We start from the raw sequence: 18,833 nt of genomic DNA, 5'->3' as shown, positions 1-18,833 counted from the left end.
CAGGCTACTGCTCAAGTGGGTCCACAGTCCTGAATCACCTAGACATGAGGAACTAAACTTAGCAGCAGCTGTTTCTTGTGGCTCCACTACAGTCTTCTCTGATCTACAGGAATGTGCATGGTTACATTCATGTGAGATGGAGATATGGATGCTACAGTAGCTGCTAGGTCACCTGCACTCTGACTAACTGGAAGATCAGGCATCTTCCCACCACTCACATTCTCACTGGGGCCAGAAGGCTCACCGTGAACATTTATGTCTATAAAAAGAACAGGAGTACTCGTGGCACTTTAGAGACCAACACGTTTATTTGAGCGTAAGTTTTTGTGGGCTACAACCCACTTCATCGGATGCATGCAGTGGAAAATACAGTAAGAAGATACGCACACACACGCACAGAGCATGAAACAATGGGTGTTACCATATACACACTAACAAGAGTGATCAGTTAAGGTGAGCTATTACCAGCAGGAGAGGGAAAAAAACTTTGTAGTGGTAATCAAAATGGTCTATTTGCTTCAGTTCACAAGAAGGTGTGAAGAACTGGGGGAGGGGAGATAAACATGAGGAAATAGTTTTACATTGTGTAATGACCCATCCACTCCCAGTCTTTATTCAATCCTAAATTAATGGTGTCCATTTTGCAAATTAATTCCAATTCAGCAGTCTCTCATTGGAGTCTGTTTTTGAAGTTTATTTGTTGTAATATTGTGACTTTTAGATCTGTAATTGAGTGACCAGGGAGACTGAAATGTTCTCTGACTGGTGTTTGAATGTTATAATTCTTGATGTCTGATTTGCATCCATTTATTCTTTCACACAGAGACTGTCTGGTTTGGCCAATGTACATGGCAGAGGGACATTTCTGGCACATGATGGCATATATCACATTGGTAGATGTGCAGGTGAACGAGCCTCTGACAGTGTGGCTGATATGATTAGGTCCTATGATGGTGTCCCCTGAATAGATATGTGGACAGAGTTGGCAATAGGCTTTGTTACAAGGATAGGTTCCTGGGTTAGTGTTTCTGTGGTTGCTGGTGAGTATTTGCTTCAGGTTGAGGGCTTCTCTGTAAGCAAGGACTGGCCTGTCTCCCAAGTTCTGTGAGAGTGATGGATCATCCTTTAGGATAGGTTGTAGATCCTTGATGATGCGCTGGAGAGGTTTTAGTTGAGGGCTGAAGATGACGGCTAGTGGCATTCTGTTAATTTCTTTGTTGGGCCTGTCCTGTAGTAGGTGACTTCTGGGTACTCTTCTGGCTTTGTCAATCTGTTTCTTCACTTCAGGAGGTGGGTATTATAGTTATAAGAACGCTTGATAGAGATCTTGTAGGCATTTGTCTCTGTCTGAGAGGTCGGAGCAAATGCAGTTGTATCTTAGAGCTTGGCTGTAGACAATGGTGTGTGGTGTGGTCTGGATGAAAGCTGAAGGCATATAGGTTAAGTATAGTGTCAGTAGGTTTCCGGTATGGGGTGGTGTTCATGTGACCATTGCTTATTAGCACTGTAGTATCCAGAAAGCGGATCTCTTGTGTGGATTGGTCCAGGCTGAGGTTGATGGTGGGCTGGAAATTGTTGAAATCATGGCGGAATTCCTCAAAGGCTTCTTTTCCATGGGTCCAGATGATGAAAATGTTATCAATGTAGTGCAAGTAGTGCAGGCGTGTGAGGGGATGAGAGCTGAGGAAGCGTTGTTCTAAGTCAGCCATAAAAATGTTGGCATACTGAGGGCCCATGTGGGTACCCATAGCAGTAGCTTCAAATCAGTAGTTTTGAATCAGCCCAAGAAAGCTTATGCTCAGATAAATTTGTTAGTCTCTAAGGTGCCACAAGTACTCTTGTTCTTTTAGCAGATACAGACTAACATGGCTGCTACTCTGAAACCTGTCATTTGTGTCTATGTATCTCAGGAGAGCTCCTTCCTACTTAGATAGAAAAGCTTCCTTTTCCTTTCTTTCTTTTTCTGAATGCTGCCCAAGAGGAGTGTTTTCTTCCTTCGCTCATAACTGCTGTTCTGTGCCAGCTATAGTGGCTCTCAACACTCAACTGAAGGGGACAAATAAGCAGGCTGGTAGCAGGGCCTGAGTGACGAAAGATATCAGCGTCTTAAGGGCCTAACTGGCTCCTACTACCAGCGGATTATTAAACTGGTGGGATTATTACACTGGTGCCCCTGTGCCTGTCTTGCTCTTAGGAACACAAACATAAGCTTACATTAATGGAAAACTTGCCCCATGCATGTTATTAAAACCGGTTTAACTTAACGAAGCACACTGTAATGCTGATGGACTAGCACTAAAAAAAGCAGCACTATAGAAAAAATTCTGATTTGACAGAATGATGCAAATAATATAATTTTTTAAAAATTTGTCAACATTTTATTGGAAATTTATATGAAGAGGTATCGAAACAAGGATTTATTTTTATTTAAAAGCAATCTTTCTGGCGTTTTTTGGCTGCAAAATCAGTAATAATGTCATCGTATGACAAAGACAAAGTGATGTCTTGTTTGATTGCAAGACTAGCAAGACCAGCAAGACCAGTCAAGTGTTCCTGACTCCTTGTAGAGCAGAGATAGTTTTTAATGAGCTTTAGTTTTGAGAAACTCCGTTCTCCTGATGCTACTGTTACAGGAATTGTCAGTAGAATACGAGTGGCAATGTACACATTAGGATATATGTCAACAAGTTTGCTGGTATGAATAAACTGTACAACGTCCATCATCAATTTTGCATGTAGCAATATTGATGACAGTGTACTCAATTCTTCATACAGTTCAAGTCCATTTAAATCAAAATGACTGCCATGCTTCAGGAGGCTCTCTAGGTCAGGGATCCCCAACATGGTGCCTGTGGGTGCTATGGCGCCCGCGGGGGCCTCTCAGTTCACCTGCGTACTGGCTGGCGGACGGACATCCGTGGAAATGCCACCGAAATTGGGTGGCATTTTGGTGGCGACACCTCTGGATGACACCGCTTGCCGCCAACAAGCTATGTCATCCAGAGGCGTCACTGCTGAAATGCTGCCGAATTTCAGCAGCATTTCAGTGGATGCTCATCCACCGCCACAGACCTTCGTCTGGCACCCACCAGATGAAAAAGGTTGGGGACCACTGCTCTAGGTTCTTGCACTTTGTCATTAGTTGCTCTTGTTTTCCTATTTTGTTGAATTTAGTTCCACTCAGCCCACCTATCAGCTGAGTGAATGGAACCCTAGGCAAACAGTGGGTTGAGTGGCTCAGTCGGGGTATCAGTCACTGGCCTGCTCAGCCCGCTGCAAGCCTGGGGTTCCTTGGGGATCCCCAGGCCAGCAGTGGGTGCTGAGTGGGGCCGGCGGCCGGGACCCTGGGTGGCAATGAGGCAGCAGTTGTTGGAGGGCTCTATTTAGCAGTAACAGGGCTTTAGGAAAGTCTGTGAACATTTTTTGTTTCTCTGATGAAAACTAGCCCACTCCCTTCCCCATACCAAACTTGTCACAAATAATTGTCAACAACTTAATTTTCTGTTTTTGGCTAAGATATTGATTTTAAAAAAATTTTGAAATTGAATTCAGGATTGTTAGCAAGCATTTTTGGCGAACAAATTTGTTAAATGACAATCTAAATGGCAACACAGCACTGCTTTCATGCTTGGCTCACCCCCAGCCTGCTGGTCCAACAGCAGCAGTAAAGGAGGAGATAGGTGGAAAACTGCAGGACCCCAAAATCCACCTCTTGGGATGCAGAGTGGCAACAGCAGCAGAAAACCCTCAGGTCCGATTACACGCCAATGGGCACCACTGCCAGCCCAACAGACCATGGTGAAGTTAGTACAGCATCTGATCTCAGGGATGGGGCACCCATGGAGCCAAAGCAGCTCATCCTGTCCTGTGCAGCTCCCCCTGGATGAGAAGGATCGCTGCCAGCCCCAGGGAGAGACATGATCCCCAGCTAGGGTGACCAGATCCAGATGTCCTGATTTTACAGGGCCAGTCACGATATTTGGGGCTTTGTCTTATATAGGTACCAATTACCCCCACCTAAGGTGACCAGACAGCAAGTTGAAAAATCAGGATGGGGGAGAAATAGAAGCCTGTATAAGAAAAAGACCCCAAAATTGGGACTGTCCCTACAAAAGTGGGACATCTGGTCACCCTACAGGTGAGTTTCCTTCCCCGAGACCCCAGCAGCCAATCTCCTCCCTCAGATTGTGCTGCATTCGGCTCTCTCTAGGACCCAGCAGCCCTGCTCTTACATGCTCCACTGCTTCCCATCAGTCTGGGCTCCCAGCAGAGCGGTGCCCCCAGACCTAGTGGTGCCCTAGGCGGCTGCCTATTCTGCCTATGACTAAGGACGGCCCTGCCTACTACTTCAGTTGACTGCCTGTTCTCCTTAAGTGGGTTCAGGGAAACAGAAGGAAACAGGCAGCTCCCTGAGAAGCTGGTGTTAATCTGTCCAGGCTCCTGGGGGTGCTAGAGAGGTACTCAAGAGGCTCTTTCTCCTCTCTCTCCCTGCAGCTCCTGCTGTTTTCTGTTATTCCCTCTCACGTTTTCTCCTGCCTGCCTGTTATGTCTCTTGTGCCTCCTTCCTCCAGCACAGCACTCCACCATCTCTGTGCATCTAGGGCAGAGAGAATACACATACACCAGCAGCAGACACAATTTTCTACACTCTGGGTCCTAGTGGCACCTCCCCAGTGTCTGGTACCTGAGGCGGCTGCCTCAGTTCCCCTTATGGTGCGGCCAGCCCTGCCTAGAGGCCATGAATAAACATGCAATGAAGCAGTTTGAGAGTCACTTACATTATCACTCGCTTTTTACCCTCCAAATTTAGCACATTTCTTCATGGAGCATGAGCCAAATGATTAGTTTGCAGATTAATTTAATTATTATCCTTTTTGATATATCGGGACTAAAAATAATTATTTTCTTTTTTTAAATTAAGCTGAAAGTAATGTATCCAACTGTCTCAGAACTCAAAGCAATGCAGGTATTTTCCTAAAATCTTAAAAATAAATAAATAAAAATAATAATAAAACAATTCCACCCTGAAAGGAAGAACAAGTGACGTTTCAACCCAAAAAAGGATTTTTGATAAAGTTATGAGTACATGAGTGCAGGGAGACACAACAAATATCTGAATGTAACATTACATTAACATTTATTCTCATCAAAACTATATTTTAACATAAGAATGCTTTATCAGCATATTAGAACAGAACATAAAACTCATTAAAGCTGTTAAATGTGAAAGGATAATCCAAGAGGAAAACTAGTTCTACCTAAGGATATTTAGTTTAAAGGTACAACAGTAAAAAGAAGCAATAAATTATGATGAAATGAATATATCATTCATGAATTTTAGTTGTTTGACTTCAAATCTAGATACACCTTTAAAGTGGCCAGTGCTCATTTTAAATTAGTAGTAACTCCAAAGTTCTTGTTGTTTTAATTTTATTCAGCATCTCTCTTCTTTAGGGGGCAGGGGATATAAAGAGAAGCACATTGCATATTTATGAAGCCCCTGGGACCCTAGCAGGCTTCCAATTGCCTTGTTTGTTGCAATCTCCTTGTCAAACTACTTAAAAAGTAAAATCCACACTGTATAGTGTTATCTATGCAGACTCTTAATTAAATCAAAGGGAGCTGATTGCAAGAATGAGAAATGTTACAGTTTGTCAGCTTTGTATTGTTTAGGCCAGGGGTAGGCAACCAATGGCATGTGTGCCAAAGGCGGCACGCAAGCTGATTTTCAGTGGCACTCGGGTCCTGGCCACCAGTCCGGAAGGCTCTGCATTTTAATTTAATTTTAAATGAAGCTTCTTAAACATTTTAAAAACCTTATTTACTTTACATACAACAATAGTTTAGTTATATATTATAGACTTATAGAAAGAGACCTCCCAAAAACAGTAAAATGTATTACTGGCATGCAAAACCTTAAATTAGAGTGAACAAATGAAGACTCAGCACATCACTTCTGAAGGGTTGCCGACCCCTGGTTTAGGCAATAAGAAGAGACAGGACAAGCGTAGTTACAGAAAGGACATGGCACTAGACCTCCTAGATTCCCTAATCATTTCTTAAAATGCATACAAAAGAAACAAAAGCAAAGCTTGTGTTTAATCCCTGAATCCAAAGTTGTCAACATATGAAACATTTTGCCAGGGATAATTTTACAACTGCGGTGAATGATGAAGTTGTTTCTTTCTTTGCTGCAGTTTTTTCACCTGCTTCTAGTATTAACTCCCTGGCAATGGATTCAGCAACCCGTAAAACCCATTTCAGGCCCTGTAAAATGCACTAACTTTTAGCAGGACAGGTCCATACAGCCGGTATCCTAGGAATTTATTGAGCACCTTTTTTCTTTAATTTTATATATTTAATGTTTTAAAAAATGACAACAATTGGAGAAGAAGAAACTAGTGCATCATCTAGTCTCTTTCTCGACCAGAGCAGGATCCCTCCTTACAATATAATCAAGTGATCTGGACAATGTAGCTTTAGGTGAGTTTAACAATGGAGCTTTCAATATTTCCCTTTGGAAACTATTCCACATTCCAACAGTACTCAGTGTTAGGAAGGCTTTTCTTCTATTTAGCCTGCTATTTCTCCCCTGTTAAATTTAATGTATTCCTAGGTATACCTCTCTCTTTGGAAAACTAACCATTTTTTTCCACCATTTCCCACAAACATATTATAGCCGGTTCATAATTATTTGGCCAAAATATACATAGTTAGCTTTTGCTCTTCACTCATAAGTTACTTTCTCCAGCTTTTAAATATTACTTTTTCTTTTTCTTATATAAATGTATTTAAATTTGTCTGTATTTTTCTTGTACAGAAATACCAGAAATGAAACATTTTTCTAGATGCAGTCTGCATTACCAAATAGAAAGGGGCTCCCTCATGTGGTGTATCTGCATAGTCTCACCAAACAAACAAACAAACAAAATAAACCACCAAACCAAAACTATACCACTCACCCACTCTTCACTTTGACCTCTTATTTTGTTCGCTTATTGGGAAGGTATTGTTGGATGTACATGTCTGTGCAGTTTATTAAACATGTAGTAATTAAATGCACAGTAATTAAATGTATAGAGAACAAATATAATTCCATTGAACATTACATCAATGTGGTTCTTGGGGCAGACATATTAATAGGATTAACACAAAAATTCTTATCTTCACTGAAAAGTAAGCCCTACAATATTGCATAAGTAGGAGATATTAAAATTCAGCCTAGATATATGACTGCCTTCCCCCTTACCATTCATCCCTGCATGCCCCACACGCATCTCTCTGTCTTTTCCCTATACATTCTCTCCCCAATGCATACCTCACACTTGTTTTCCTGTCTTCCCCCATACTTTCCTTCCCTGATCCCCATATCTGCCTCCTTGCTAATTGCTAGACTCCTCTCCCTATAGACCACCTCTATCTCCCTACTAAACCCTGTATTCCCCTCCCTGCCAATTCCATACTCCTCTGCATGCACCACCAACATTTTCTGGCAATACCTACATTTCCTTGCCATACTCTGCCAGTTTGTGGTCGCTCCTCCTCTATACACCAACTGTTGCTTCTCCCAGATTCCTGTGTTCCAACATACACGCACCCAAATCCATATTCCATACCCCCAATGTACTTTCTGATCTACTTTACATTCAACATGACATTTGTCCCTGCACATTCCCTTCCAACTCCACCTTCTACTCACCCACACATGCCCTTCCCACCAGCAGCTGGGCCAGCAAATGAAGATGCCACTCCACAGCCTACAGTGAATAACAGGTGAGTTTTAGTTTATGTTTTTAAACAATTGTAGACATTCTTTTGACTATCCATTCAGAAACAAATCTGTAAGAGTGTGGCTTAAGGTAGTAGCCATTCTGTTCTGTACCTAGTTATGAAAACAACTTTGTAAGAGCATGGTGTGGTTGACAGCCATGGGGTAACAGAAAAGGAAAAAGCAGAAAGTAGAAATAAACAAAATACTTCATCTGGCCATTTTAATGCATGTGCATATCCATGCAGATGATTTCCCAACCCCAGGTCAGTGTACAGGCATCAGACTACACCACCTCCATAATTTATCTTTATACCACCTTAACTCCAAAAACCAAGAAAAAGTCAGGACCCCTTCTGAAGGTTGAAACAACAGACTGGACTTCTGCACAGATTGCTTCCGTCAACATGCACGGGCTGAAAATGTGGAAAAGCAGCGTAACTTGCCCCATAACCTCAGCCGTGCTGAACACAATGCTATCAACAGCCTCAGGAAAAACTCTGACATCATAATCAAAAGGGCTGACAAAGGTTGTGCTGTCGTCATCATGAATAAGTTGGAATATGAACAAGAGGCTACTAGGCAGCTCCCTAACTCCATATTCTACAGGCTATTATCCTCTGATCCCACTGAGGTTTACCAAAAGAAACTACACCATCTGCTCAAGAAACTCCCTGAAAAAGCACAGGAACAAATCTGTACAGACACATGCCTAGAACCTCAACCAGGGGTATTCTATGTGCTACCCAAGATCCATAAACCTGGAAATTCTGGACGCCCCATCATCTCAAGCATTGGCACCCTAACAGCAGGATTGTCTGGTTATGTGGACTCTCTCCTCAGGCCCTACGCAACCAGCACTCCCATCTATCTTCGAGACACCACTGACTTCCTGAGGAAACTACAGTCCATCGGTGATCTTCCAGAAAACAACATCCTGGCCACTATGGATGTAGACTACACCAACATTCCACACAAAGATGGACTACAAGCCATCAGGAATAGTATCCCCAATAATATCACGGGCAAACCTGGTGGCTGAACTTTGTGACTTTGTCCTCACCCACAACTATTTCACTTTTGGGGACAATATATACCTTCAAGTCAGTGGCACTGCTATGGGTACCCACATGGCACCACAGTATGGCTGACTTAGAACGATTCCTTAACTCTCGTTCCCTAATGCCCCTACTCTACTTGCGCTACATTGACGACCTCTTCATCATCTGGATCTATGGAAAAGAAGCCTTCAAATAATTCCACCATGATTTTAACAATTTCCATCCCATCATCAGCCTCAGCCTGGAACAAGCCACACAAGTGGTCCATTTACTAGACGCTACTGTGCTAATAAGCGATGGTCACATAAACACCACCCTACATCAGAAACCTACTGACTGCTACACTTACCTACATGCCTCCAGCTTCCATCCAGGACACACCACATGATCCATTGTCTACAGCCAAGCTCTAAGATACAACCGCATTTGCTCCGATCCCTGAGACAGAGACGAACACCTACAAGATCTCTATCCATCATTCTTAAAACTACAATATCCATCTGCTGAAGTGGAAAAAAACAGATTGACAGAGCCAGAAGAGTATCCAGAAGTCACCTACTACAGGAAGGCCCAACACAGAAATTAACAGAACGTCACTAGCCATCACCTGCAGCCCCCAACTAAAACCTCTCCAGTGCATCATCAAAGGTCTATAACTTATTCTGAAATATGATCCCTCACTCTCACAGACCTTGGGAGACTCTCACAGTCCTTGCTTACAGACAGCTCCCCAACCTGAAGCAAATACTCACCAGCAACCGCACACCATACAGCATAAACATTAACCCAGGAACCTATCCTTGTAACAAAGCCCGATGCCAACTCTGTCCACATATCTATTCAAGTGACACCATCATAGTACCTAATCACATGGGCCACATGATCAGGGGCTCATTCACCTGCACATCTACCAACGTGATATATGCCATCATGTGCCAGCAATGCCCCTCAGCCATATACATTGTCCAAACTGGATAGTCTCTATGCAAAAGAATAAATAGATATAAATGTGATATCAGGAATCATAAAATTCAAAAACCAGTGGGAGAACACTTCATGCTCTCTAATCACTCAGTGACAGACTTGAAGGTAGCAATTTTACCACAAAAAACTTCAAAAACAGATTCCAAAGAGAAACTGCTGAATTTGAATTCATATGCAAATCAGTTACATTTAACTTAGGTCTGAACAGAGACTGGGAATAGTTAGGCCATTACACTAATTGAATCTACTTCCCCATGTTAAGTATCCTCACACCTTCTAGGGGTCATCTTGATTATCAGTTCAAAAGTTTTTTTTTTCTCCTGCTGATGACAGAGCATCTTGACTGATTGGCCTCTTACAGTTGGTATGGCTACTTCTACCTTTTCATGTTCTCCATATGTATAAATATCTTCTTGCTGTATGTTCCAGTCTATGCATCCAATGAAATAGGCTGTAGCCCACAAAAGCTTATGCTCTAATAAATTTGTTAGTCTCTAAGGTGCCACAAGTACTCCTGTTCTTTTTGCAGATACAGACTAACACGGTTGCTACTCTGAAACCAGGAAACAAATGATAGCTTGTTTCAGCCAAGAAAAATGCAAACACTTCCATCAATTTACAAAAAACTCATATAAAGTTTCCCATTCCTCTGTGTGGTTGGGCAAACACTTCTTTCCATTTTGGCCCATCACAAAGTTTTCCTTCACCTCACTTTGTATCCAAGCCAAATGAAGACCTAGTTAACTTAACTGTTTATCTTAGGTAAGATCTACACTACAAAGTTTTGTCAGGATAGTTATGTCATTCAGGGATCTGAAAAAATGTCACTCTCTGCTGACATACAGTAATTCCTCACTTAAAGTCATCCCGGTAAACGCTGTTTCATTGTTACGTTGCTGACCAATTAGGGAACATGCTCATTTAAAGTTGTGCAATGATCCCTTCTAACGTCGTTTGGCAGCCGCCTGCTTTGTCCACTGCTTGCAGGAAGAGCAGTCTGTTGCAGCTAGCTGGTGAGGGCTTGGAACCAGGGTGGACCGGCAGCCCCCCTATCAGCTCCCCCATAAATTCCCTGTGCAGCAGCTGCCCACCAGGTTAGCAATTACAGGTGTCCCTCCCCCCACTGCCATGTACTGCTCCTGCCCTCTGCCTTGGAGCTGCTCCCAGAGACCCCTGCTTGCTGTGCGGGGTGGGGGGGGAAGGGAGAGGAGGAAGAGGAGGGCTAATGTCAGCTGCGGTCTCAGCAAGCTGATCTAATTAACAAGGCAGTGTACTTAAAGGGGAAATGCGCATCTTTCACACACACAGTGTGTGTCTCTGTCTGAAACGCTGTCTCCCTCCATTCCTGCTGCCTTGTAGACTGTGAAAGTTAACCCTTGAGGGCTCAGGCAATTGTTAGTTTATCATTTAGCAGAAAGGCATTCCCTGGAAAATATCCCACCCTCTGACTCCTTCACCTCAACCAAGCTTCGCAATCATCACCACTGTGTACCAGTATTAAATTGTTTGTTTAAAACTTATTCTGTGTGTGTGTACACACACACACACACACACACACACACACACACACACACTCTATAGTCTTTTGTCTGGTGGAAAAAACTTCCCTGGAACCTAACCCCCTCATTTACAATATTTCTTATGGGGATATTGGATTCGTTTAACGTTGTTTTGCTTAAAGTCACATTTTTCAGGAACATAACTACAACGTTAAGTGAGGAGTTACTGTAGCTATGTTTGCAAAAAGTTCAGTGTAGATGTAGCTAAACCAAAAGAGGAGTGCTTCTGATAGCAAAGGTAATATCCTTTGGGGAGGCAAGCGTTTCTACACTGACACAAAAGCTCCTTCTGTTAGTATAAAACTATGTCTGCATTGTGGGGCTCTGCAGGCACAACTATAGCTAAACTGTCAAAGCATTTGTACTGTAGACAAGGCCTGAGTGTATGATATGTGCATTTCACAAGTTGTTTTTATTGTATATCTTTAATTCCTTCATTTATCCCTACAAAGCAAACAAGCACCTCTCAAACAAGACCAACAAAACCAATTTTGAGTTAGTAAGTCAAGCCATTTTGAAGATATGATGATCTATAATGCAACAAGTTTTGTTTGCTTTTTCATTTTTTTTGCCATATACCAGAATTAACTTGTATACAATTTGCTGTCCCCTCTGTCACCAACTTATCTTCCCAATAGCCGCATGTGTTCTGTATTATTTTCCCCAGATGTATTAACATGCACTTTTGCAGGCTGAATCTCATTTTATTATTTCCTGTTCATATTGCCACTTTCCCTAGCTCCCTTTGTATTATGTCTCTGCCCTCACTGGTGTTTGCATTACATACCAATTTATCATTTGTGAATTTAATTGATGTGCTGTTTATCTTATCCTCCAGATCATTCATAAAGCTGTTAAACAAAACTGGACCTTACACCAACCCCCGACGCATCCCACTAAAGACATTACCCTGCTAAATGTATTCCTATTTATCCCTTGCTTATGCCCTTAAGACAGTTTGTTGTCCATAAGGCAGTCCTCACATCCATACAAATTAAAATTTTTCATATACGTGGTGAAGCAGAGCATTAGTGCCTTACTAATAATTCTCTCTGTTGGTGTACTTCTATTGCATTCCGTTCATAAAGGATTCCCTTTAATCAGGGACCATGAACTCAAGCAATGAACAAGAAATGAGGAAAAAATATAGGGACAGTAACAAAGAGATGAATGAAAAGCAAAGCGGAATGTTAACAAGAAACGAAACAAGAACACAGTGAATTATTATTTAAAATTCAAATTAGGATAAAAACATAACATTTGAAATGTCAAATGTCTGACTTGGTTCATTACCAAGTTACCTTCACTGAAAACTATGTAGAATGTAACTAATTAAACAGCTAACTCCACACAACTGATAAGAAATTCTTGTTATTTGATGGTGTGCAGTCACAGCAGATTTCCACTCTTGGTTCTATGCTTTCTGCATATAAGAAGGGGAAAGACCTAGGTAAGGATTATATTCTTTTTCACGTGGGGATGGGGAGGTAACACAGAGGCCAGGAAACTCCATCAGTTTCAGCTTGCCATTCTGTTAGGGGGGAAAGACTGGAAAGTGCAGTTCCCTCATACAATTCCACATAACGGACAGGGAGAGAGCCAAATACACATATAAGTGTCTTGAGATTCACAGCGTAATATCACATATCTTCTGACACATGCCAATGACTAGGACATTAATGCAGAGGCCCAGTGCATTTGCAGTACTCAACAGGTTCCAGACTATGCTCCGAAGGCTCCTACTTCCCTAAACTACCAAATCAGCAGTCATGTTTAATGTATGGGAGAGACTGACCATCACTTCCAACTATGTTCCCAATACATCCACTATGGAATACATATCCAAAAAAAAAAAACGGAAGCAGAGGATAAAGGAAAAATGAAGACCTTGATGTGCTAATTTCCAATAGATTTTTCAATAATCTGATCTTACAGGGATGGCTTACTGGAGGGGAACCATATGCACATTAGTGTTGTGCTGTCAAGGGTAAGGTTATACTTGCCAAAGCAAGGGGATATGGCAATTCCAGTACCTTAGAGGTTAGTCCCTTTCTAATAAAACAAATGATTATAACAGTAATAAAGAACGATTGGTAAAGACAGAATAATATCTGTCTTCCAATTCTTTGTGAAGGATGGATTGGTGGATGCGACAGTACTCAACTACCACCAGAACAAGAATTACAGAGAATATTCTTTTGTAAAAGTCACAGCAGTTAAACTAAAGGGCTCCCATTATCTCTCTACACGGAAAAATTTATTTTACATTCTGCAACTGTAGGATGAAGACACAGTGCTCACTAGAATGGAAATATAGGCATGGAAAGAAAAGTGACAGAAAGATTGACTGCTGACAATGTAATTTTGTCACCAATATTGAGGGAATTTGATTCCTTGGGATAACATGTACTGAAGTTCCCCACACTGTTCCAAGATACTAAATTCAAACTCAGGGTATTTCTAGTCTGACCTAGAACTGGGCCAACGCTCTGAGAACAGTAAAATTTAACTGGCACAATTCATCAGATTAGTTTAAGAAAATAATTTTGTTCAAATTCTTAATATTTGCAACAGCATTAAAAGATAGTAAAAACAATATGCTGAAGTGGAACCGCAGACACATCAGAAAACATGCACATATCAGGGAAGGCACAGGCTTAAACTTGCCTCCTTCAGCTATGAATACCCTCCTGCCCCTTCCAAAAACTGGAACCAAGTTATTCTTATAACCCATGCAAACATCTCAAAGCACTTTAAGGTAGGTATCACCACCCTCACTTCCTAGGAGAGGAAAATGAGGTAATGAAAGAGTTTAGTGACTGCCACAAGGCCAAACAAACTAGGAGAAACTGGGACTTGGACAACAGTATCCATTATACACCAAAGGTGATTAACATAAGAAGCCAGAGCCTGCTGTTCTAGAACAAGACCTTAGAAGTGTGATCCTCATGTTCTGTATGCAGGGCCTCATATGCAGCAATGGCCCCCAACCACACTCCCATCCCCAAATTAATCATATTCCAGACTGAAATTACACAGATGCTATTGTGGTTAATCTTTTTATGCATGGTGGAAGTTAAACTCATTTAAGTCTAATTCTACAATTTAAGTGCACTCAAAAATGGACTGGACTTCAGCATGGGAGTTTGACATGCGGAATGACTGTGGGCTAGGGACAAGGTCACAATGAATCAGAATTTGACCCAGTTTCTCCACACAGCTGAAGTCACCAAGAACAAAGTTTTAAAGGTATCTAAAGTTAGCCACTTAAATCCACGTTAAAATCATCTGTTCTGGTTTTCAGAAGTGTTGAGCTTCCACATCAACAACTGATGTCAATGTTCGTATACCACTTTAAGCAGGGGGAATCGCTGTCTGGAGGAAGAGGGTGGGGGGTTAGAGAATTTGATCAGGATCTACTGTGGGTATCGTGTTATCTGCTCCTTTCTCGAGGGGCTAGGAAGGAATGTTTCCCTCACCACCAGATTGGGCCAAGGTGGAGCGGGGTGTTTGGTCTTCTCCACAGCATATTTGGGGGGTCATTCTGACAGTGAGTAGGGAAGAGAGTTAGGTTATGATGCCACAACTCATTATGTAAGTGTGGGGTGGATGTCCGGTGCAGGTACTCCGTAGGGATACAGTGACCAGATAAATGGCTGGTAAAGGACTTCAGGGAAGTGTTAAAGGATTGGAATGAGGTGGGGAGGATGTTGGCGGGGGCTGGGGTGGGGTGGGGTTGGTTTCAGGGTTTCTATGACTGCATTGGCAGGGAACCAAATCCCCAAATCATTTATATCCTCATTTGATGGGGGATGGGGTGGGATGGGTTGGGCTAGCTGGGGACCCAGATGGGAATAAAAGGCTCCTGGGGGAAGCCTCCAGGTAGATATTGAAATGATCATGGACTTACCTGCACTGCACACTTTTATGTGCCTGGTAGTCCCAGATAGATGATGATAAAGTTGGGGCTTGATTAAATCCATATCCAGTGTTCTTCTTTTGGCATAGCCAGACAATGGGAGCTGCAAGCATGCAGCATACAATTGAAAAATTAGGCCACGTTTATTTAAGTATGTAAACAGTAATCTAAGTACCTTGCTTTAGTCACCCTCAGCCAAGCATTTTGGCCTAACCTATTTAATCTGCTTGTTTCATAGCTCAAAAATGTTGGTTATATGGACATAACTAAAATGAACATCTAGCAATCTGGTTTTGAAATTGGCTGGTTACCTTTATGTACAAGTTTCAAAGTAACGAGATGCTATTACCTTTAACAACAGCATGCAAATAATGGAAAATCTACCCACTACATTTTTGTTGGACCATGCCCTAAATTTTCTAAAGCAGGGGACAGTTTAGGAGGGACAAGAGGGGAGGGGAAAATGAGAGTGCTTGGAGATAAGGGTTTTAAAACCCAACCGTTTAGAAAATTAAAAAAAAAGGAGGGGTGGGATTTCTTAGTTTTAAAAATACACTAACAAACTGCAATCTTTTATTTTAAAGGAACCTTGACTTGGCTTACATTGTTATAGCTACAATTTAAGGTGTTTGTTCTACCATTTAGACTTCTAAGCAGCTGATTGCATTCTTAAATCAGGTGTTCACACGATAGAATCAGAGAAATGTAGGACTGGAAGGGACCTTGATAAGTCATATAGTTCAGTCCCCTGGACTGAGGCAGGACTAAGTATTATCTAGACCATTCCTGTTCTTAAAAACCGCTAGTGACAGGGATTCCACAACCTCCCTAGATAATATATTCCAGTGTTTAACTACCCTTACAGTTTGGAAGTTTTATCTACTGTCTAACCTAAATCTCCCTTCCTGTATTTTAAGCCCATTACTTCTTCTCCTGTCGTCAGTGGTTAAGGAGAACAATTTATCCCTCTCTTCTTTATAACAACCATTTACATACTTGAAGACTTATAATGCGTCCCCTCTGTCTCATCTTCTCTTCTCAAGACTAAAACAAACCCAATTTTTTTCAATGTTTCCTTCTAGATAATGTTTTCTAGACCTTTAATCACTTTTGTTGCTCTCCTTTTTCCCATTTGTCCATGTCTTTCCCCAAAGTGTGGTGACCAGAACTGGATACAATCCTCCAGCTGAGGCCTTATCAGTTCTGAATAAAGTGGAAGAATCACTTCTCGTGTCTTACTTACAATCCTCCTGCTAATACTTCCCAGAATGATGTTTGCTTTTTTTGTAACAATATTACATTGTTTACTCATATTTAGTTTGTGATACATTATAGAACCCCCTTCTTCAATACTCCTTCCTAGGCAGTATTTCCCATTTTGTATCTGTGCAATTGATTATTCCTTCCTAAGTGCAGTACTTGAAATTTGTCCTCATTGAATTTCATTCTGTTTACTACAGACCACTTCTCCAGTTTGTCAATATCATTTTGAATTCTAATCTTGTCCTCCAAAGTGCATGCAGCCCCTCCAGCTTGGTATCATCTGCAATTATAAGTTCACTCTCTATGCCACTATCCAAATCATTTATGAAGATATTTAACAGAACCAAACCCAAGATGGATCCCTGCAAGACCACACTTAACAAGCCCTTCTAGCTGGATAGTGAACCATTGACAACTACTCTCTGAGTTTGGTTTTACAAATAGTTGTGCACCCTCCTTATAGGAGGTTTGTCTGGGATATATTTCTCTCATTTATTTATGAGATGGCCATGTGACACGATATCAAAAGCCTTACTAAAGTTGAGATATATCAGATCTATTGCTTCCCTGCCACCCACAAAGCTTGTTACCCGTCAAAGAACGATCATAAATTGGTTTGACCTGTTTTGTTCTTGCCAAATCCATGCTGACTGTTACTTATCACCTTATGATCTTCTAGGTGCTTACAAATTGATTGCTTATTTGCTCCATTATCTTTCTGGATACCGAAGATAAGTCGACTGGTCTATAATTCCTGGGTTGTTCTTATTCTCCTTTTCATAGATAGGTACTATATTTGCCCATTTCCAGTCCTTGGGTATCTCTCCCATCTTTCATGACTTCTCAAAGATAAGTGCTAATGGCTCAGAGATATCTTTAGCCAGCTCCTTAAGTATTCTATTGTATATTTCATCAGGCCTTGCCAACCTGAAGACATCTAACTTGCCTAAGTAATTTTTAACTTTGTTCTTTTCCTATTTTAGTCAAAGATTCCCCTCCCACCCATTTATACAATCACTGCAAACTTTTGTGGTGAAAACTGAAACAAAAAAAGGCAATTATCATTCACCCATTGCTATGCTTTCTGTTGTTTCTCCCCCCCCCCGCCTCCCATTGAGTAATGGGCCTACCCTATTCTTGGTCTTCCTCTTGCGTCTTATGTATTTTTAATATCTTTTCCTGCTTCACTTTATTTCCTTAGCTAGTTTATTCTAATTTTTTGCCTTAGCCTTTCCAGTTTTGTTTTTTCCTATCCACCCCTTGTAATTTGACCCATCTCAACTTTTTGTATGACTCTTTTTTTGAGTTTCAGATAATTGAACATCTCCTTGTTAGGCCAGGTATTCTCTTACCATATTTTTATCTTTTGTATGGCATTGGGATCGTTTGCTCTTGTGCCCTTAATAATGTTTCTTTAAAAACAAAACAAAAAAAACCCCCAAAACTGTCAACTCTCCTGAACTCCATTTTCCCTTACACTTGCTTACCCATGGCATCCTTACTTCCCAATTCTCTGAGTATGTTAAATCTATCTTCTTGAAATCCTATGTCTTTATTCTACTATAATGGTAGGCTCTGCATATTTATGGGTGCAGAAGTTTCGACCCAATTAATTGTGGATGCAAAATTATACCGTTAAGAAAGATTACACTGAATACACGGCCCAAGGCATATATTTTAACCACTTTACTGCAATCAAACAATATACCATTTATATGCACATACTATGTTGTGGAATTTACTAAGTTTATCCTAGAACTTTAAACTTGGCTCATATCTGTTTACTTTGTCGCACAAGCTAAATTGACACTAGCCAGGTTAAAACCTATCTGAATGTCTACACACAAAGTTACACAAGTTTAAGTAATCTGGTTTAAACACTTTAAATTAAACCAGTGCAATTTTGTGTGTAAACTTGCCCTTAGTTACAGTACCTTGCCAAAACTACATAAAGAGTGCACAAAGCACATTTATCTTTTACTATTACTCCTGAACTTTGTTTTCAGAAACAATTGTTCAGAGTCCAAATTAAGTGTTTGTACGAGTTAAAGAAACTCACTGCTCACTAATAGAGAGAAGAACATGCCCTATTTTCTTTGGCCTGTCATTATTCTTAATGAGAACACAGACATAAAATGATAAAGGCTCTGGTTATTGCAGGGATCTGGTGTTCATGTGCAGATTTTAAGCACTGCATAAACAGGTTAATAAAAAGAAGCACTTTACTGGATTAAAATGCTATGCAGAAGGCATACAGTAAAGACATAAATGGCAGATGG

The 18,833-nt window shown here is 41.2% G+C and overlaps 1 protein-coding gene and 1 long non-coding RNA gene across 9 annotated transcripts in view; both read right to left on the bottom strand.

Annotated features, from left to right (window-relative positions):
• Positions 1-18,833, bottom strand: part of DIAPH2 (diaphanous related formin 2) — an 879,031-nt gene that overhangs the window by 267,436 nt on the left and 592,762 nt on the right. The window lies entirely within an intron of this gene.
• The window catches only part of LOC127056823 (uncharacterized), a 42,012-nt gene continuing 30,422 nt past the window's right edge, over positions 7,244-18,833 (bottom strand). Inside the window, exon 4 of the long non-coding RNA XR_007775929.1 lies at positions 7,244-7,757. This is a non-coding gene — a long non-coding RNA (uncharacterized LOC127056823). The remainder of the gene's footprint in view (positions 7,758-18,833) is intronic.

This window comes from Gopherus flavomarginatus, chromosome 8 (genome assembly GCF_025201925.1).
Source record: "Gopherus flavomarginatus isolate rGopFla2 chromosome 8, rGopFla2.mat.asm, whole genome shotgun sequence".
NCBI lineage: Eukaryota > Metazoa > Chordata > Testudines > Testudinidae > Gopherus > Gopherus flavomarginatus.
The sequence above is the reverse complement of the archived record's forward strand: the minus strand, read 5'-3'. Positions and strand labels throughout refer to the sequence as shown.